At 46.1% G+C, this 20,038-nt stretch overlaps 1 long non-coding RNA gene across 2 annotated transcripts; it reads left to right on the top strand.

The window, feature by feature from the left end:
- The first annotated feature begins 2,507 nt into the window (after positions 1–2,507).
- LOC142494441 (uncharacterized) lies at positions 2,508–15,845 on the top strand. 2 transcript variants are annotated; one of them, XR_012801440.1, is made up of 4 exons: positions 2,508–2,655; positions 14,016–14,084; positions 15,190–15,269; positions 15,457–15,845. It is a non-coding gene; the product is annotated as an uncharacterized LOC142494441 (long non-coding RNA). The 2 variants fall into 2 exon arrangements; XR_012801439.1 differs by having other exon boundaries at positions 15,190–15,845.
- Positions 15,846–20,038: the final 4,193 nt, after the last annotated feature.

Here is a 20,038-nt window from a genome sequence, read left to right on the forward strand (position 1 = left end):
TGAATGCCTGTAATCACACCAATGCTTTTTACATATTATATGTTGCAATGTATGTTATTAGTAATGCTGTACATTATTAGTAAAGATTACTTTAACATTCTCACATGTGTATGTATAAGTCACACATCTGTGTTGATGTGACCTACATGTAACAAGTGTCAAACTGTTAACACAAACCCAATAGTGTTTCAAATTTAAGTGTAATTTTGCATTATTATTTTCACCCAATGTCAATGTTGTTAATATAGTTGTCATGTAATTCATGTCACTTCATCATTATTATGATGATCATTTACAAGTATTATCAACATATGAACGTCAATCACGTGCACATTTGCGTAGGCACACTTTTCAATACAACTGTTTGTGTCTGTATCAATTTGTGTATGATGCATGTATAACACCGTCAAATGATAACATCAGCTTTATTATGGTAGCTTATATCATCATATTCACTTTACTATGTATGTGTTGAACGTTTAATAAACACAGAAAACTACAGTTAGTTTGGTACAAGAAATATACATATAAACGTTATTGTTTACATGATGTTGAATTAATATTCATAACTACATGCATTGTAGTTGACCACTACATCTTGCCACTAACATTCTTTGCAGCAGTCCCAAACCATTTGAACAACATTCCCATGTTACAAGCGAATTTTTACATGAAATGGCTAGTTGGTTGTAAGTCTCCTTTACATAGTTTCTACATTCATACGTTCCATTAAACAATATACTACACAAATGTTTATTCAGAGTGGGAATGGTTGTTATATATAAAACAGACCATGCCATATAATGTTAGTACTAAATAAAGAACACACATTACATTTTCTACATGCACTGTTTAGCAACATCATTATGTTAATTAAGAGCTTAAGAATATAGGCATATTTGGATCACATTTTGTATTGTTATTTAATATGCGCTGCGAGCAATATCTAAATAGTTCCATATGTAGTATATTAGTCGGTCGCTCCTCCTCACAATCATCTCATATAACGTTAGACTCTTCTGAATTCAAACATTGATCCCATTGAATCTTCCCCGACATCTCTGAAAAACAGCAAACACATTATGGTCAAAGATGGCACCTTAATATATGTGTAGCCGTGACAACGCGTTACACATCTCTATATGATTGTGTATATCCACGCGTCAATCACTTATATGTTAGAACTACAAGGTTACAACTAAACATCATTATTGATAATTTTGTTAATTGTGTTGCACGCATAACTATGTATATGAACTGTCCGTTGGCTGTATACATAAAAATGTGCGCGCACATCTTACTGTGCGCACGCACTTCACGCTTGGGTCGACAAAGTGTTAGCGCATGCGCAAAACAATGCGTACGTTGTGCGTTCAATACATGTTGTAAATACCATTAACCATATAATATTTATTTCACATCCAATTAAGGCGAAACTACATTCGTTCTAAACGCGTACATCTCTAATCTTTTTAAACAGACGTGTGTGGACGGAAAGCACGGCTGATCACACAATGCGCAAATCCAATACGTGTGACGTCATGTTAAGCCAGCGTCAAGCGCACGCAAACACTCCTCCCACAGAATTAACATTGGGCTAACGCACAGTGCACGCCCACAAACACAGACGCGCACACATGACACAGTGCAGTGACCGTAACTATAACAAACCGACACAGCCAATAGGCTTTGACGCACGCACGTCGGTTGGGGGCAGGCCTTACATCCGTAATCCTTTTTAAGGACGCCTTGGCACATGACAAGGGTCCCACGTCATATGTGGCCGACCCGTTTTTTTTTTTTTGATGTTGCATGATAAAGAAACAGGTGTGTGTTACAGTTATGGTAACATGTTGCTATTATATGTTTTACGAGATAGGAAAGTAGGAATATGTATTCCGTGACCAATGTGTACTAATCTTTCTGGTTCTAGTATATTGTAATAGGAAACAATGTGTTTGTGACCGCTACATGTTATGCAGTCTGCAATGTACTGCACGACACACTTTATTCGAGCAAATACCCAGTATGTACCTGGCAGATACCTGGAATGCGCCGCTCCTCACCTCTGACAAGCCCCGTTGCGTTTGCCTTCCCAGCCTGGGTTCATGCCTGGCTGACGGGCGGCTGATCTGTTAAATGATAATGATTAGGATTTAATAGGCTGCAATGCTTCGCGTGTCTACCAGATGGCATAAATTCATGAATTGTAATGCAGTATATATATATATATATATATACTGTGCAGTATTGCAGCCAGCGGGAATAAAATGCTTCAATCCCTGCCTGGAAAATACCTCAATGCACTCGGGCAGAAAACAGTCACAAACCTCAATACACCCGGGTATACCCGAATTCGTGGGACTAGCCGAGCTCGAATAAAGTGTGTCGCCAGTGTAACGCTGTATCCACGCATTTAAAGTAAAAATGGTGGATAGACAAAAGTTTACATTTTTAACGGTGAGTCAACGCATAACGATTGTTATATTTACCATTCTTCTAGAAGTAACACTTCGTCTGGCTGCAACTGCTCGCTCCAGAAAGACAATGCATTTGCATCCATGCTTGAGCCAACCGCTGAATCCTGTATGACATACATCTCCATGAGGCGCTCATAGGAATCGCCACTGCCTTCTTCAAACAATTGGTCCGGAGGTACGTTCATTTGTTCATGTACCCATTCGAATGCGTTTGCAGCAGAAAGGCTTTGTAAAACATCATAGCAGTTATGTTCTTGTAGCATGTGTGTTTCAGGAATGGAGGGTGCAGATATTGCAGCAGGTATCGATTCACACGGAACAGTAGTAGCGGATCCATTGCTATTGTTATTAGGAATAAATATGCTATTTATCAGAAGATATGTACCATGTTCCATGGTGATTTTAAATTGCGGTGCAATCTGCCAAAATCCATACCTTTCATGTAGATTATCCTGCACACGTTCAAAACATTAATTTGTTGATAAAGTGAATCTTACAGAGGATTTAAAATTTCCAGAACGTCCAGGGTCTTGGTAATAAGGATATTTTGATCTTATCAAATCATAGATCTGGCCCACGTTGGCTTTGTTTTCTTGAGTTGATATGATCGCCTCCGCAATCATTACTTTATATGCTTTGTGTGGATGCATGTTGAGAATTAGATCCTCAGCCATTGCAGCGTCTCAAATAATGTGAGTGGAGTTGGACGTTCTCTCTTGAGAATGTGAAACTAGGTAAATGTTATCTGTTTTGTGGGTTTATACTCAAGGCCAGCATAAAAGTTACATGTTTCACTCCTTTTTGCAAACACTAATTCGATTATGTAAAAATAATTGGCAGACATTTGTGGTTTCTGATTGCCATTTCACTGTGAAAGTCAAATTAAGGTTTTTTTATCTACATTCTCAAAACAAGTGTCGGATTTTCATTAAATAACAATGTGGGTGAGTACAAAAACAGTGTTGGCATTATGAAAATAGTGCTTACACAGACATATAATGAGATATACACACAGCTGCTAATGTTTTTTGGTGTTTTTTTTTGTTGCTACATTTGCCTGTGTATCTTTCTGTCTGCTTAACTCCCTGTCTGTGTCACATAGATTAACTGTGTGTATATGTAGATATATATATATATATATATATATATATATATATATATATATATATATATATATCTCATAAACACATATACATATGTATATTGTACAATATATATATATATGTCTCTAAAACCAATATTTACATATGTGTGTGTATATAACTGTATTTAAGGGCTTATATGTCAACAGGGTTTTTAATATTGCTTTGACTTTTTGTAATGGTTACATATTACAGGGTTAGTATGTTTGAGGGCCTATTACTTTTAGCTGTGTTGAATTTAGATTTACCATCAAACAAGGCCTTTTGTTAGTTTAGAAGGCCTGTAGTGTTAGAACCTATAATATATCTATTTAATCCAGTTGTACACTGAACATATTTATGCCACTAAGTAGGCCTTGTATGAAACCTATTTAAATGGTCATGAACATGAGTGAATTATGTGATTAATAATAATTTTAGGGCCATAGTGTTATAGGCTCAAATTATGTATATTTCACTAACATTAGGCCTTTATTATTATAATACTGTGTTTCACAAGGAAGAATCAAGTGAATGTTGTGAAAAATATATATATAACAGTTTAGATAGTTAAAATATATATATATATATATATATATATTGTCACGCTGTGCAGCCCATAGACCAGGCCAGTCCCCTGTACTGAGGTGGGATGTTGAATATACACACCGACAGCAGAGGGAGCGGGTCCGGGATGTGGTTGTAGCGTGGCCAGGCCTGGGTTAAGATTTAGAATAGTCGTTGTACTTGCCGAGTTCAGGAGTATAGAGAGTTCCGTAGTTTAAATCCGTTTCCGTGTCCAAGGGTCTGAGAGGTAAGAATCGTGATGGGTAAGCTGAAGTCGGGAGCCAGAGGGGTAAGTCAGACAAGCCGGTTCAAATCTGTAGGAGAAAAGACAAACAGGAGCACGACACATTATCCAGGCTACACAGGAAGCAAGGAGCTATGCAGAGCAAGGAAGTGAAGTCACAGCCGGATATTTAAAGCGACAGTGACCAATCCGAACGAGGGGCATGGCGGAGGCGTGTCGAGGAGCTGCTCGTGAATGGCTGAGAGACCAGGAAATAGTAGAGCCCAGCTGAGGGTCTGTAACACCAGTGCCAGAATCCAAGATGGCGACGGCAGAGTTCAAGGTATGCACTGGGCGGCGGCATGGGTAGCGACGGGGGGCAGGGGCAGCAGCCGCTGCAGTACTAGTAGTGGGTAAGGAGGGGTCACGCCGCAAGGGACGTGGCCCCCGATTCCTTACAGTACCCCCCCCCCTTCAGGATCGACCTCAGGACGATCCATCCAAGGCTTCTGCGGAAATTTCTTGTGGAAGCGGTCCAAGAGAACTGGGGCATGGATGTCCTCCTTGGGTACCCAAGAGCGTTCCTCTGGACCATAACCCTTCCAGTGTACAAGGAATTGTATCTTTCCTCTGGATACACGAGAATCCATGATTGTCTGGATTTCAAATTCAGGTTGTCCTTGGACCGTGACTGGTTTGGGTCTATGGGTCTTAGCAGGGAACCGTTTGCTCTGGACGAATGGCTTGAGCAGGGAAACGTGGAATACGTTTGGAATCCTCATGGAAGACGGAAGTTGCAGACGAAATGCCACAGGATTAATTTGTTCCTGGATCAGAAAAGGCCCTAAGAATCGAGGTGCTAATTTCGGGGTCGGAGACTTCAACTTGATATTCTTAGACGAAAGCCAAACTCGGTCCCCTGGCTTGTAATTAGGGGCCTGTTGACGACGGTGGTCTGCCTGAGACTTGAATTTCTGAGCGGCACTAAGAAGCGTGGACTGAATCTTGATCCATGACTTCTGAAGAGTAGTTACCCGTTCATCAGCCGCCGGCACTCCTATTGGAATGTTTGAGATTGGCAGTCGACTTGGGTGGAAACCATAATTCACGAAGAACGGGGTTTCATGCGTGGATTCATTACGAAGTGAATTGGTTGCAAATTCTGCCCAAGGTAGCAGGTCAACCCAATTATCCTGGGAATCGGAAATAAACACCGCAGGTATTGTTCCAGCGTTTGATTTAGTCTTTCTGTTTGCCCATTAGTCTGGGGGTGATAGCCTGACGAGAAGGATAGCGCCATGCCAAGCCTCTTGGAGAAAGCCCGCCAAAATTTTGATATAAATTGCGTGCCTCGGTCCGAGACTATGGAAGTAGGTATCCCATGGATGCGAAACACCTCCTTGGTGAAAATATCAGCTAGGGTGGGCGAAGAGGGAAGTCCTTTGAGTGGAACAAAGTGGGCCTGTTTTGAAAAACGGTCAACGATGACCAAAATGGTATTCATCCCTCTGGAAGGGGGTAGATCCACAATGAAATCCATTGAAATATGTGACCATGGACGTTCAGGTACTGGCAAGGGCATGAGCAAGCCTGAGGGTCTTTGATGAAGAGTCTTGTTTTGTGCGCATACTGGACAAGCACTAGTAAATTCATGAACCATCTTTGCCATATTAGGCCACCAAAAAGTACGCTTGATAAGATCCAAAGTTCTTTTGAAGCCGGGATGGCCGGCTGAACGGACAGAGTGACCCCATTCTAATATCTTTTGATGAAACCTGGGTGCGGCATAAAGAGTTCCTTCCGGTACCTCTAGACCACTCGGAATTTGTGTTTGAGCTTCAACGATCTTTTCGAGAATGTCAAATGGGTTGGCGGAAATTATAAACTTAGAGGGTACAATAGTTTCAGGGGTCTCTTCGGATCTTTCCTCCGGAGAAAATTGTCGGGACAAGGCATCAGCTTTTGTGTTCTTAGAACCAGGAATATAAGACAGAGTATAATTAAATCTTGAGAAGAATAGTGCCCAGCGAGCTTGAAGAGACCCCAGACGACGTGCATTTTCGATATACAGAAGATTTTTATGGTCGGTCAATGTAGAGATAGGTTCGCGGGAACCTTCCAGGAGATGTCTCCATTCCTGTAAGGCCATCTTGATAGCCAAGAGCTCTCTATTGCCAACATCATAGTTCTTTTCAGCGGGCGAAAACTTCTTTGAAAAAAAACCGCATGGATGAAGCTTATCTTGAGGGAAGAATCTCTGGGACAGGATGGCGCCTGCACCACAATCAGATGCATCAACTTCTAAAGTAAAAGGAAGACTAACATCGGGATGTCGCAGGATGGGTGCAGAGACGAAAGCTTGTTTCAGGGTTTCGAAGGACGAGACGGCCTGCGGAGGCCATACAGACGGGTCAGCTCCCTTCTTGGTAAGGGCCGTAATAGGAGCCACAATGGTGGAAAAATTTCGGATGAATTTCCTATAGTAATTGGAGAAGCCCAAAAAACGCTGGATGGCTTTGAGAGAGTTGGGCTGAGGCCAATCCAAAACAGCCTTAAGTTTTTCAGGGTCCATTGAAAATCCTTTATCAGAAATTATATAGCCTAAGAAGGCAGTAGAGGTTTGATGAAAAAGACATTTCTCGAGCTTAGCGTAGAGATTATTGACACGAAGGCGAGCGGGAACGAGCCTGGTATGCTGGACATGATCTTGAAGATTTTTAGAAAAAATAAGGATATCGTCCAGATAGACAATTACGAAAGAGTTGAGAACATCACGGAATACATCATTCATGAAATCCTGAAAAACAGCAGGAGCATTACATAAACCGAAGGGCATTACAAGATATTCATAGTGGCCGCTTCTGGTATTGAAGGCAGTCTTCCATTCATCGCCTTCTCGGATGCGAACAAAATTGTAAGCTCCTCGGAGGTCTAGCTTGGAAAAAAAATTTGCCCCTTGAAGCCTATCAAAAATTTCGGCGATCAGCGGAAGGGGGTATCGATTCTTGACTGTGATGAGATTGAGCCCTCGGTAATCAATGCATGGTCTCAGGGATCCATCTTTCTTTTTGACAAAAAAGAAACCGGCACCAGCGGGGGACGAAGAATTACGAATGAATCCTTTTTCAAGGTTTTCTTTGATGTATGCTGCCATGGCTTCAGTTTCAGGGAGAGACAAGGGGTAGGACTTACATTTCGGAAGAACAGCGCCTGGAACCAGATTAATGGGGCAATCATAAGGTCTGTGAGGAGGTAGAACCTCCGATTGTGTCTTGCTAAACACGTCGATGAAATCCGCATATGCTTAGGAAGAGCGGAAACATTAGCCGGGGGCGTTTCCACTCCCGCGAGGACTGTGGTAGGAGAAATGACCGGCAATGGTGAGGCATCTGACTCTGGCTCCCACTGAATTGTCTTGCCATCCCTCCAATCAATGCGTGGGTTGTGCTGCTGTAGCCAGGGTAATCCTAGGATAACTGGAACGGCAGGAGAGTGCACCACGTCAAAGGATATGATTTCGGTATGAGTACCGGCAGAAAGGGTGAGAGGAAGAGTCTCTAACGTGATGAAGGCAGGTTGCAAAGGACGACCATCAATAGCCTCGAGGCCAATCGGCGATTTCTTAGCGATGAGTGGAATCTTGTTAAGAGTAGCAAAATCTTGATCCACAAAGTTACCACCGGATCCTGAATCAAGAAAAGCGGCTGTGGTTACGCGAAAATTCGGACCTTTAAGCGAGACTGGAAGCATAATTCTCTTAGGGAGTTCCTCTTCAGAGATAGGGTGAGAAGATATTGACCCCAAAATGAGTCCCTCTTGCCCCATTGGTCGTGTTTGTTCTTTGGGCCTTAAAGGACAAAAACGTACCGTATGTTCAGGAGATCCACAGTAGTAGCAAAGGCCCTCATTCCGGCGACGAGCCCTTTCGGCAGTCCGGTCATGGGTTCTATCGGCAGTCCTGTCGGTATTACGAAACTCTTGACTGGCAATCTGCATGGGTTCCACAGTGTCTAGAACAGGATGAATAGCTGGGAAGGATCTGGGAAGAATAGGGTCAGAAGAGAAAATTCTGGGACGCTGGCGTTCATGACGGCGCTGTTGAAGGCGCTGATCCACTCGTATGCATATTGCGATCAATTCCTCCAATCCCTGGGGCCTGGGCTGAACTGCAAGTTCATCCTTTATAGAGTCGGACAAACCTTGCCAAAACACAGCAATAAGGGCTTCTTGGTTCCAATGCGTCTCCGCCGCGACAGTCCGGAATTCCAATGCATATTTGGCTACGGACCTACGACCTTGAGACAATTAAACAAGAGAAGCAGCAGCAGTATCTCTGCGGGCGGGAATATCAAATACCTGCTGGAATTCTTGGCGAAAGAGCTGGTAATCCTGGGTGGTTTCCGCACGCAACTCCCAGATGGGAGAGGCCCATGCCAAGGCGTCCCCTGTTAAAAGAGAGTAAACATAGGCTACCTTGGTGCGTCCGGTGGGGAACAGGCTGGGAGAAATCTCAAACTGTATTTCACATTGATTCAAAAACCCACGACAGGCTGGAGGGTCACCCGCATATGCTTTAGGCGTAGGAATCCTGAGTTCTGATGGCCGGTCGCCACCCTGCGCGGCTGGGGCCGGAATAGGCTGTAGTGAAAGCTGGGAAAGCTGCATTACCAGGCTTGTGATCTGATTTCCCAAAGTATCAATGCATTGCGCGAGTCCCCTGATTAGTTGGCCCACCTCAGTCAGGTCTGTTTCTGTTGGGCTCTGCATAATGTCACGCTGTGCAGCCCATAGACCAGGCCAGTCCCCTGTACTGAGGTGGGATGTTGAATATACACACCGACAGCAGAGGGAGCGGGTCCGGGATGTGGTTGTAGCGTGGCCAGGCCTGAGTTAAGATTTAGAATAGTCGTTGTACTTGCCGAGTTCAGGAGTATAGAGAGTTCCGTAGTTTAAATCCGTTTCCGTGTCCAAGGGTCTGAGAGGTAAGAATCGTGATGGGTAAGCTGAAGTCGGGAGCCAGAGGGGTAAGTCAGACAAGCCGGTTCAAATCTGTAGGAGAAAAGACAAACAGGAGCACGACACAGTATCCAGGCTACACAGGAAGCAAGGAGCTATGCAGAGCAAGGAAGTGAAGTCACAGCCGGATATTTAAAGCGACAGTGACCAATCCGAACGAGGGGCATGGCGGAGGCGTGTCGAGGAGCTGCTCGTGAATGGCTGAGAGACCAGGAAATAGTAGAGCCCAGCTGAGGGTCTGTAACACCAGTGCCAGAATCCAAGATGGCGACGGCAGAGTTCAAGGTATGCACTGGGCGGCGGCATGGGTAGCGACGGGGGGCAGGGGCAGCAGCCGCTGCAGTACTGGTAGTGGGTAAGGAGGGGTCACGCCGCAAGGGACGTGGCCCCCGATTCCTTACATATATATATATATATACAGTGTTCGACAAATCACCCAAAAATCTACTCGCCCAACCAAAAAATCTACTCGCCACCTAGTCCCGCCCCCAACCCCGCCCCTAGTCCCGCCCCCAACCCCGCTTTAAAATAAAATATATAAATAAAATACATTTAATAAATTCCTAGTCAGAACAACATTCGTTTTTGACATAAATGTATTTATTGTATTACATTATACTACAATTAGTCCTTGTTACATGTGTGTGTGTAAATGTCGGATCTAGAAATAAAAGCCAGGTGTGAATGACTAGTTTCCTGAACCCTTAACCAATGTCTGGATGTCCTCGCTTCACAATATCTAAAGCAGCAATCCCACCTGGGATCTTACCTGATCCGCAGTCCCTCAATGTCCAGGTACGCTCATTCCCGCAATGTTATACATTGGGGAGGTGTTCATTACCTGTCTTCTGGGTTAGGGGGAGGTTCCGATGTCTTCCGTGTGAAGCTTGAGCCAGATCTGGAAGAAAGCAGTATAGGGTAGTTAAGATTTCGGTGTAGTATAGGGCAGTTAAGATATATAGGGTAAATAAGAGATCCAGAGTGTGAGTGACAGAGAGAGAGAGTGTGGGAGTGACAGAGAGAGTGAGTGTGGGGGAGAGAGAGAGCGAGAGTGTGGGGGAGAGAGAGAGAGAGAGAGAGTGTGGGGAAGAGGGGGAGAGCGTGTGGGGGAGAGGGAGAGAGAGTGTTGGGGAGAGGGAGAGAGAGTGTTGGGGAGAGAGGGAGAGAGAGTGTGGGGGAGAGAGGGAGAGAGAGTGTGGGGGAGAGAGAGAGAGTGTGGGGGAGAGAGAGAGAGAGTGTGGGGGAGAGAGAGAGAGAGTGTGGGGGAGAGAGAGAGAGAGTGGGGGGGGGAGAGAGAGTGGGGGGGAGAGAGAGAGTGTGGGGGAGAGGGAGAGAGAGTGTGGGGGAGAGAGTGTGGGGGAGAGAGTGTGGGGGAGAGAGTGTGGGGGAGAGAGGGAGAGAGAGTGTGGGGGAGAGAGGGAGAGAGAGTGTGGGGGAGAGAGGGAGAGAGAGTGTGGGGGAGAGAGAGTGTGGGGGAGAGAGGGAGAGAGAGTGTGGGGGAGAGAGAGAGAGTGTGGGGGGGGGGGAGAGAGAGAGTGTGGGGGGGAGAGAGAAAGAGTGGGGGGAGAGAGAGAGTGTGGGGGAGAGAGAGAGTGTGTGGGGGAGAGAAAGAGAGAGTGTGTGGGGGAGAGAGGGAGAGAGAGTGTGGGGGAGAGAGGGAGAGAGAGTGTTGGGGAAAGAGAGAGTGTGGGGGGGAGAGAGAGAGAGTGGGGGGGAGAGAGAGAGAGAGAGTGGGGGAGAGAGAGAGAGAGTGTGGGGGAGAGAGAGAGTGTGGGGGAGAGAGAGAGAGAGTGTGTGGGAGAGAGAGAGTGTGGGGGGGAGAGAGAGCATGTGGGGGGGAGAGAGAGCGTGTGGGGGGAGAGAGAGAGTGTGGGGGGGAGAGAGAGAGTGTGGGGGGGAGAGAGAGAGTGTGGGGGGGGAGAGAGAGTGTGTGGGGGGGAGAGAGAGTGTGGGGGAGACAGAGGAGAGAAACGGTGGGTGACACACACAGAGGCTGGGTGATACACAGAGAGAGAGGCTGGGTGAGTGACTGTCTGGTTGAGTGGTTTGCTGGGTGAGTGGCTGGGTGGGGCAGGGGTGACTGGGTGGGTGAGTGACTGACACTGACTGGGGGTGGGGGGTGACTGACACTGACTGGGGGTGGGGGGGTGACTGACACTGACTGGGGGTGGGGGGGTGACTGACACTGACTGGGGGTGGGGGGGTGACTGACACTGACTGGGGTTGGGGGGGTGACTGACACTGACTGGGGTTGGGGGGGTGACTGACACTGACTGGGGTTGGGGGGGTGACTGACACTGACTGGGGGTGGGGGGTGACTGACACTGACTGGGGGTGGGGGGGTGACTGACACTGACTGGGGGTGGGGGGGTGACTGACACTGACGGGGTGGGGGGGTGACTGACACTGACTGGGGGTGGGGGGGTGACTGACACTGACTGGGGGTGGGGGGGTGACTGACACTGACTGGGGGTGGGGGGGGGGGTGACTGACACTGACTGGGGGTGGGGGGGTGACTGACACTGACTGGGGGTGGGGGGTGACTGACACTGACTGGGGGTGGGGGGGTGACTGACACTGATTGGGGGTGGGGGGGTGACTGACACTGACTGGGGTTGGGGGGGTGACTGACACTGACTGGGGTTGGGGGGGTGACTGACACTGACTGGGGGTGGGGGGTGACTGACACTGACTGGGGGTGGGGGGGTGACTGACACTGACTGGGGGTGGGGGGGGGGTGACTGACACTGACTGGGGGTGGGGGGGTGACTGACACTGACTGGGGGTGGGGGGTGACTGACACTGACTGGGGGTGGGGGGGTGACTGACACTGATTGGGGGTGGGGGGGTGACTGACACTGACTGGGGTTGGGGGGGTGACTGACACTGACTGGGGTTGGGGGGGTGACTGACACTGACTGGGGGTGGGGGGTGACTGACACTGACTGGGGGTGGGGGGGTGACTGACACTGACTGGGGGTGCGGGGGTGACTGACACTGACTGGGGGTGGGGGGGTGACTGACACTGACTGGGGGTGGGGGGGTGACTGACACTGACTGGGGGTGGGGGGGTGACTGACACTGACTGGGGGTGGGGGGTGACTGACACTGACTGGGGGTGGGGGGGTGACTGACACTGACTGGGGGTGGGGGGGTGACTGACACTGACTGGGGGTGGGGGGGTGACTGACACTGACTGGGGGTGGGGGGTGACTGACACTGACTGGGGGTGGGGGGTGACTGACACTGACTGGGGGTGGGGGGTGACTGACACTGACTGGTGGTGGGGGGTGACTGACACTGACTGGGGGTGGGGGGTGACTGACACTGACTGGGGTTGGGGGGTGACTGACACTGACTGGGGGGTGACTGACAGGGGGGGGGTGACTGACTGACTGGGGGGAAGGTTACTGACTGGGGGGGTTACTAACTGGGGGGGGTTACTGACTGGGGGGGACCTCTGGTGTCACATACTCCCATACACACATACATTCATTCACACACACACACATTCTCCCACAAACACACATATACACATTCTCACACACACAGGGGAGGAAAGGCCGCGACCAGCACCACGCAAATCCCCCACCCACCCGCGCCCATCTCCCGCTCGTGTGGGGGGCAGGCCGACATCCTTCCCCCCCAATCAGCAGGGTGGGTGGGAGGCACGTGGCGAGGTATCCCCCACTGGGCGCCCCAGGTGACAGTCAGCCCCGCCGTGGCCGCCACTGCCCTGCTCCCCTCGCCGGCATGTCACAGTGCCTGGCCAAGCTGCAGGCTGCTTCTTCCCCCCCAGCCCGCGGCGGCATGATGCTCGTGGCGGGGGGGGGGGCCAGGCCGACATCCCCCCACCTCATGCGGCGGCTGCGCCATCATGAAGGTAGGGGACGCATGGGAGGCACGTGGTGAGGGCCGAGCCCCCCCCCCGCAAGCCAACCGGGCTGCAGCAGCGGGGACCTCCCGCCCCTGACATCAATCGGTGGATCGAGGGGAAGGGGACAGGAGGAGGGGAAGGGGACAGGAGCAGGAAGAGGGGAAGGGAGCAGGAGGAGGGGACAGGGGACAGGAGCAGGAGGAGGGGACAGGAGCAGGGGACAGGAGGAGGGGAATGGGACAGGAGCAGGGGACAGGAGAGCTTCCGCGGTGGGGAGTAGGGAGCCATGTGGGGACCAGGGTGATCGCAGGGAAGGAGCAGAGGGGCCGCAGCATGGAGAGTACTTACCCTCCAACAGAGCTCCAGGCAGAATGGCCGCTCGTTGGGGGCGGGCTCATATAGAGCCTGGCCGCGCACCCACAAAGCCTGGAGCGCGCGCCAATCAGGAGTCAGGTAGGGGAGTTTTTTTTTTTTTCAGCGCGAGCAGGGAAATTTCAGCGCGAACGGGGGAATTTAAAAAAAAACCACGTGTGCTGCTTGGGCCAATAGTTACTCGCCCGGGGGTTAAATCCACCCGCCCCGGGCGAGTAAATGTATACAATTGTCGAACACTGTATATATATATATATATATATATATATATATATATATATATTTTTTTTTTAACTATTACACTGTGTGTGTGTACATATATCCCTACATACTACATCTATCTTACTAAACATTCACAGATATGGGATTGAAACCAGTACTCATACATGATGAAAGGACAACATTAAGAAGGTTCAAGCAAGGTGAAGGTAAGTAATATTTAACACTTAATCCTGCTCTACACGGACAATAAAGATGTTACCACTGAAATAGATGTTTGATTTAAGTTGCATGTGAATAATATTCACATGCAATGACTAGCTCAAATACCTATGAAACACACCCAAATACAATGTTTTGCAGCTAAGTGAATAGCAGCTTCTCTAAACATAGCAACTGGGTAATGTTGGACCATTACTGAACAGATGATTAATACATAAATATAAATTAAAATATTCATTCATTAGGACTGTTAATCTTTCCAAACCTTCACGTGTACAAGGACATACTTGAATGTTTGGAAACAACAGGTCTTTATCATACATACAATATTCATTAGATAATCTCAGGTGAACAAAACAAGGCCAAATACAGATATAGTTAATTATAACATTTTTTTTTTTTTTTCCTTTTGAGACCGAGTCACAGGCCTGCTTGTTGTCTCTTGGATTTTTCTTTTCCGTTTGGCTACAACTTTAAGCACAACAGAGCCACTTTGACTGGCCTGTGGCACTTCAGGGGCACGGGTTGTGGCCTGTGGCACTTCAGAGGCAGGGCTTGTGTCCAGTGACTGTTCACGGGCAGGGCTTGTGGCCAGTGACTGTTCACGGGCAGGGCTTGTGTCCAGTGACTGTTCACGGGCAGGGCTTGTGTCCAGTGACTGTTCACGGGCAGGGCTTGTGGCCAGTGACTGTTCACGGGCAGGGCTTGTGGCCAGTGACTGTTCACGGGCAGGGCTTGTGTCCAGTGACTGTTCACGGGCAGGGCTTGTGGCCAGTGACTGTTCACGGGCAGGGCTTGTGTCCAGTGACTGTTCACCGGCAGGGCTTGTGTCCAGTGACTGTTCACGGGCAGGGCTTGTGGCCAGTGACTGTTCACGGGCAGGGCTTGTGTCCAGTGACTGTTCACCGGCAGGGCTTGTGTCCAGTGACTGTTCACGGGCAGGGCTTGTGGCCAGTGACACTTGTGAACAAGTTGGTACACAGTGCACAACTGATGCTTGCTCCGTTTCATGTTTGGGTTTTTTGGTTTGTGTCCAAAAACTGGTCAGTAGTAACTGCTTGTGCATTTTTCTTTTTGGCGCCTCCTTTGTAGGTGTCAGCTCCAGAATTTCTACAGATGGCAGCGGTAGGATGTTGTCAGGAACATGCACAGAACTTTCAGCTACTTTACCGGTAACATCCCGACCTGGGGAATGAACATCAGATGACTGGGGTGAAAAAGTAGTAGCATGTAAACATCCATCCTCTGATGGTGTAAAGCTGAATTGATGTGCTGCTGTAGTCATTCGCAAGTGATTAGCTTCGGTTAGCTGAACAACTATTGCTTCTAATGACGTGTTAATTTTTTGCATTTGTTTAGGCACTTCAATGAAGACTCTATGGAGATGTGACAATTGTGATATCGTTTCTTCCTGCAGTGATATCATCCTTTCGTGCACTGACATCAGATCTGAATGGCGACGATTTTCTGCTTCAACAATTATTTCTTCAGAAGCTACTATTGCAGCGTATGTGCTAATTGCTGTAGGAATAGCCTGTGTAACTCTATGAATGGGAACCTCTTCATGGTCACTTGATTGCATTTCTGTGTCTTTGGCGTCATCATCATCATCATCATCATCATCATCATCATCATCATGTGCTAAAAATAAATGTACACATAATGAAATGGCATGTTAATCTCAGCTGTTTTACTATGTAATTATACACTGTGATAACTAACACCTAACATGTTTTCATAAGTTTTATAACGTCACATTAAAATGTACCTTGACTTACGAATTCTGTTTGGACTCAGTGTGAAATAAGAATGAATGAAAAGTTGTTCAAAACTCACAACTCCTACAAACACAATACATGTTGTCTTAAAAGAGTTCATTTTCACTGACAGTAAGTAATCCTATTTAAATAACATGTGCAAAACAAATAATGAACATTTTTAACATAACATATAGAAGTGAACATATTATAAGTCCTGCAACTCATACACTTTTCTTCCAGGTGTGATGAGCTGCATGACCCAGGTGAAGACACTTGTTCCGTCTCAGGTGACACATGTCCTCCAGGAGCAACTATATAGAACAATAACATCAGTTGTTAATTGACATGTGTAAATATTGAAGATAGTTACTGTATGTTGAGTTTTTATGGCTAACTAAAAGCATCAGTTCCTGAACTGAAAATGTGTGTGGCAAAGTGAACATAAATATTTGTAATTACAATGTACATGCCAGTGTACTTAGGCCTTTTTAGTTCTGTAACATACAACATACTATGTTTATGCAGTACTGCGTTAGGATAATATAATTAATATTGGACATACACTGCATATGTTGTGTACTCATATCACAATAATAATGTACATAACTATCATGAGATGAACTTTCACAATGCTTATCATTAAGAAGGTCATATTGGAAAAGTAATAGTTTTTGTTAGAGGATATGTGTGGTACATTAATAGAAGCTGTTGCATGGCTGAATGTGGCTGCCACTCAACAACACAACACATGCAGTGTGTAATAATGTGGTGTTGATATCAGTTGAACTATAGATCTGAGTGAACGAATGTGTGACGTACGGTTTGATAGCTAATGGCTTGTTGGGTGATTTAGTACCTAGAGTGAACCTTTCAAATGACTGTGATTACCTTCTGTTTTGCTAGTCAAGTTGTAAGAACGGTAGTCCCTCCCCCAAAAACAGTAATCACCCAGACCTTTCAATTATTTCAAGCAGGTGAAAATGGTGTCAACAAAGTTGACCGTAACATGACCCTGTTATTTGGCTGTGTGCTGAACCCCACCCCCTCTGTTGACGTGTATGCTGTGATTACATATTAATTGCAGCTGCTTTAACACAATGGTAGATGAGCAGAATATTACTCTGAAGTGTGCAAGCTATGAACACAATGACATAACATATGCTACGTGTGCCTCATTATGATGTCTGTATATGACATGAAGCAAAAAAGGACCTTTTAATAAACCAAAACACATTTGTTAGTGCAAGTGATGTTTGTTGGCCGTTGCATGTAATATATTAGATGCATGATTTGAAGAGCCAGTAATGTCGTGTTTGTAGGAGTTTAATAAATAAAACACACATTAATATAATATATATATATGTTCTGCACCAGTACCTAGTAATATTTTGTCATTAGCATGTCTTACACATGTGTGGTACCCTATTGTTCCCCAGAGAGAGAGAGAGAGAGAGAGAGAGAGAGAGATACATATATAGATGTAGGTATGCTTATATTGGGAAGAAAGTATAAATAGCAGCGGAAATGTGTAAAATAACTGTAAGCAACGTCATGCCTAGTACAGTAACATTTCTCACCTGGTGGAAATTGTGAGGAATAAATTCCGATGTCTCTGTCACCGGGCAAACCCTCCACGACGACGGGAAGTAATTTTTCCCGAAGCAGCTCCTCCAATGGAGTTAAGATGAGACGTTGTGCTGGCGGCCCACCTCCAGTGGCAGAAGCATGCATGCATTGGTCTTGTATTTTCTTTTTTAATTTAGCCCTAATATCGTCAAATCTCTTGCGACAATTCATCTTGTCCCTGACCCGATTCCCACACGCATTCACACCAATTATTATTTTGTCCCACATTTCTTTTTTGCTTGATGAACTTGTCCGCACTAGAAATACATACAAAATATATGACGTTAATTCATAATAATACAACCACCAGTTTCCTACATTGCTAGCTGTTCCAAGAGATAGCAAACATGCTGGTTTAGGTGTAATATGTGAAGCACATGAGCATTAACTTCTAAACCTAGACATGTAAGGAAGCTTGCATTAATATTGTATGCAGTTAGCATAAATTGAACGCCTGAGTTTTCTTGTCGTTGTAACGCATGATAAAAAGATGTGTTTCAACAATAATTAACTTTGATAGATATTATGGACCCATATTTGCATATTAACAAAACTCACATGACCTAGGATCACATGTATTTGAAGAATGAATGGAAAGGTACACTTACCTATTAAATGTCCATACAGACTGTCATAGTGCTCCAGAATCCCAGTGACAAGAGCTGTATTTTCCTGGTCATTGAAGCGAGGATTACGTGGATGCTCCACACGTTTCTTCCGAGCATGTTTAGGCTCTGAGCTTGCCTGCTGCTGACTGGACTCTCCTTGTTCCAATGGAAGAGACTCCAAAAGCTGGCCACCAGCAAGCACGCCACCACCAGACACCCCATTAGCAACTGAGCCACCAGCAGTACTCACACTCCCAGCAACAGCACTCGCACTCCCAGCAACAGCAATCACACTCCCAGCAACAGAACTCGCACTCCCAGCAACAGCACTCACACTCCCAGCAACAGCACTCACACTCCCAGCAACAGCACTCGCACTCCTAGCAACATCACTCCCCTGAACAGTACGTTCACTCCGACGCGTACTCGCACGAGTAGCACTACCACTCACACCAGCATCACTCTTCCCACGCTTTGCAGCCATACCTCTAGCACTCACAAAAAACAGAAAACAAATGTACAGCCAATCACACGAAACACTTCCACATACAAAACAAGACAAAGATGTAAACAAAACAACAAAGGACAAAGCTCTCACAATACACAACAAGTCTCTCAGTCAATATGCAAATATTAAATTGCCCAGCTCTGTGCGTCTCTCTCTCTCTCACTCCCAACAACACAGAGAATGATTAACAGTACACGTTGCCTTTAAATATGGCGCGCTATCCAATACATGCTTGCTTCGCCTGATTCAGCAAGAATTTTGATTGGTGAACCTAACAGCACCCCGCCATGCACGCCGATACACCTGTGTGTGATTGCCAAATCATCGTGAGAGTGGGCGGAATGGTTTTCGGCTTGATTCTGAAGGGATTCGGCACTTACTGCATACGGAGAGGGAAAATCGCCAATAACATGGCTAATCGGTAAGCTTGCCGATTTCATATTTTCGTCGCTTACTGCATGAGGCCCTATGTGCCTCTCTACAGCAGTGACGGTTTTCTTTGGTATTATTATCACCCCTTATATTTTAAATAATTTGTCTCAATAAAAAAAATATCCTTTTAAACCAACCATTTCTCGCCAATATTGCTTTTGGGGTAATTATATGCTACAATCATTTAGCTCATCAACATATTATTATTGCACTATTGCAAGTTAAAAATTCTACTATTACTGTGTGGGACTCAGAGTGCATTTTACCTGGGGACTTACTGATACTCTGCCTCCACCTGAAGCAGGGCTCATCCGTGTCCTCCACCAATTACGTCCTCTTTGAAGCTCTAGACAGACCCAGGAAGAGTCTTGACCTGTCATAAACCCAATATTATCTATTTTTAAAATAAAACTGTAGCTACATTAACCCATGAAGCACCAGATTGCTTAAAACTGACATTTGTTATGTAAAATACCTTCTCTTGTAGTGCTTTAATGTTTGCACTGAGAAGTACTAAGTATATGATTAGCTCTGTAACATAGAAATACTGCGTCATAATCAATATTATGACATGAGCACAGTGAATGTTATCTGCTCAATAGGTAGTTCCGTATGTTCATTAACTTCTTTATTGCTGGGCAGGGCTGCCGTGTCCAGCAAAACATCAGCTCTCGCTTTTCCAGCACTTGCACTATTTCATTTGATTAGAAACCAGATGTTGTGAAGTAGTGATATAGGTTGAAGTGGCATAAAAAGGCCCATGGAAACATTTGGGATGCATTTGCTTTGTAATAACAGAAAGCAACAAAAAAAAAGTTAAAATTCAAAGATATTAAATATTTATTTTCTAAAACAAAGCAATGATCAGACATTTGCATGAAAATGGAGAGTAGGAATTACCTGTACATCTGTTTACACATTTCACATCTCACTTACGTCTCTTTAAGTATGGTCTTTCCTCTTCCTCTCTGTACATTATGATAACTACGATAAAAGAGATGGGTCCA

Source organism: Ascaphus truei, chromosome 5, assembly GCF_040206685.1.
Source record: "Ascaphus truei isolate aAscTru1 chromosome 5, aAscTru1.hap1, whole genome shotgun sequence".
NCBI classification, from domain to species: domain Eukaryota; kingdom Metazoa; phylum Chordata; class Amphibia; order Anura; family Ascaphidae; genus Ascaphus; species Ascaphus truei.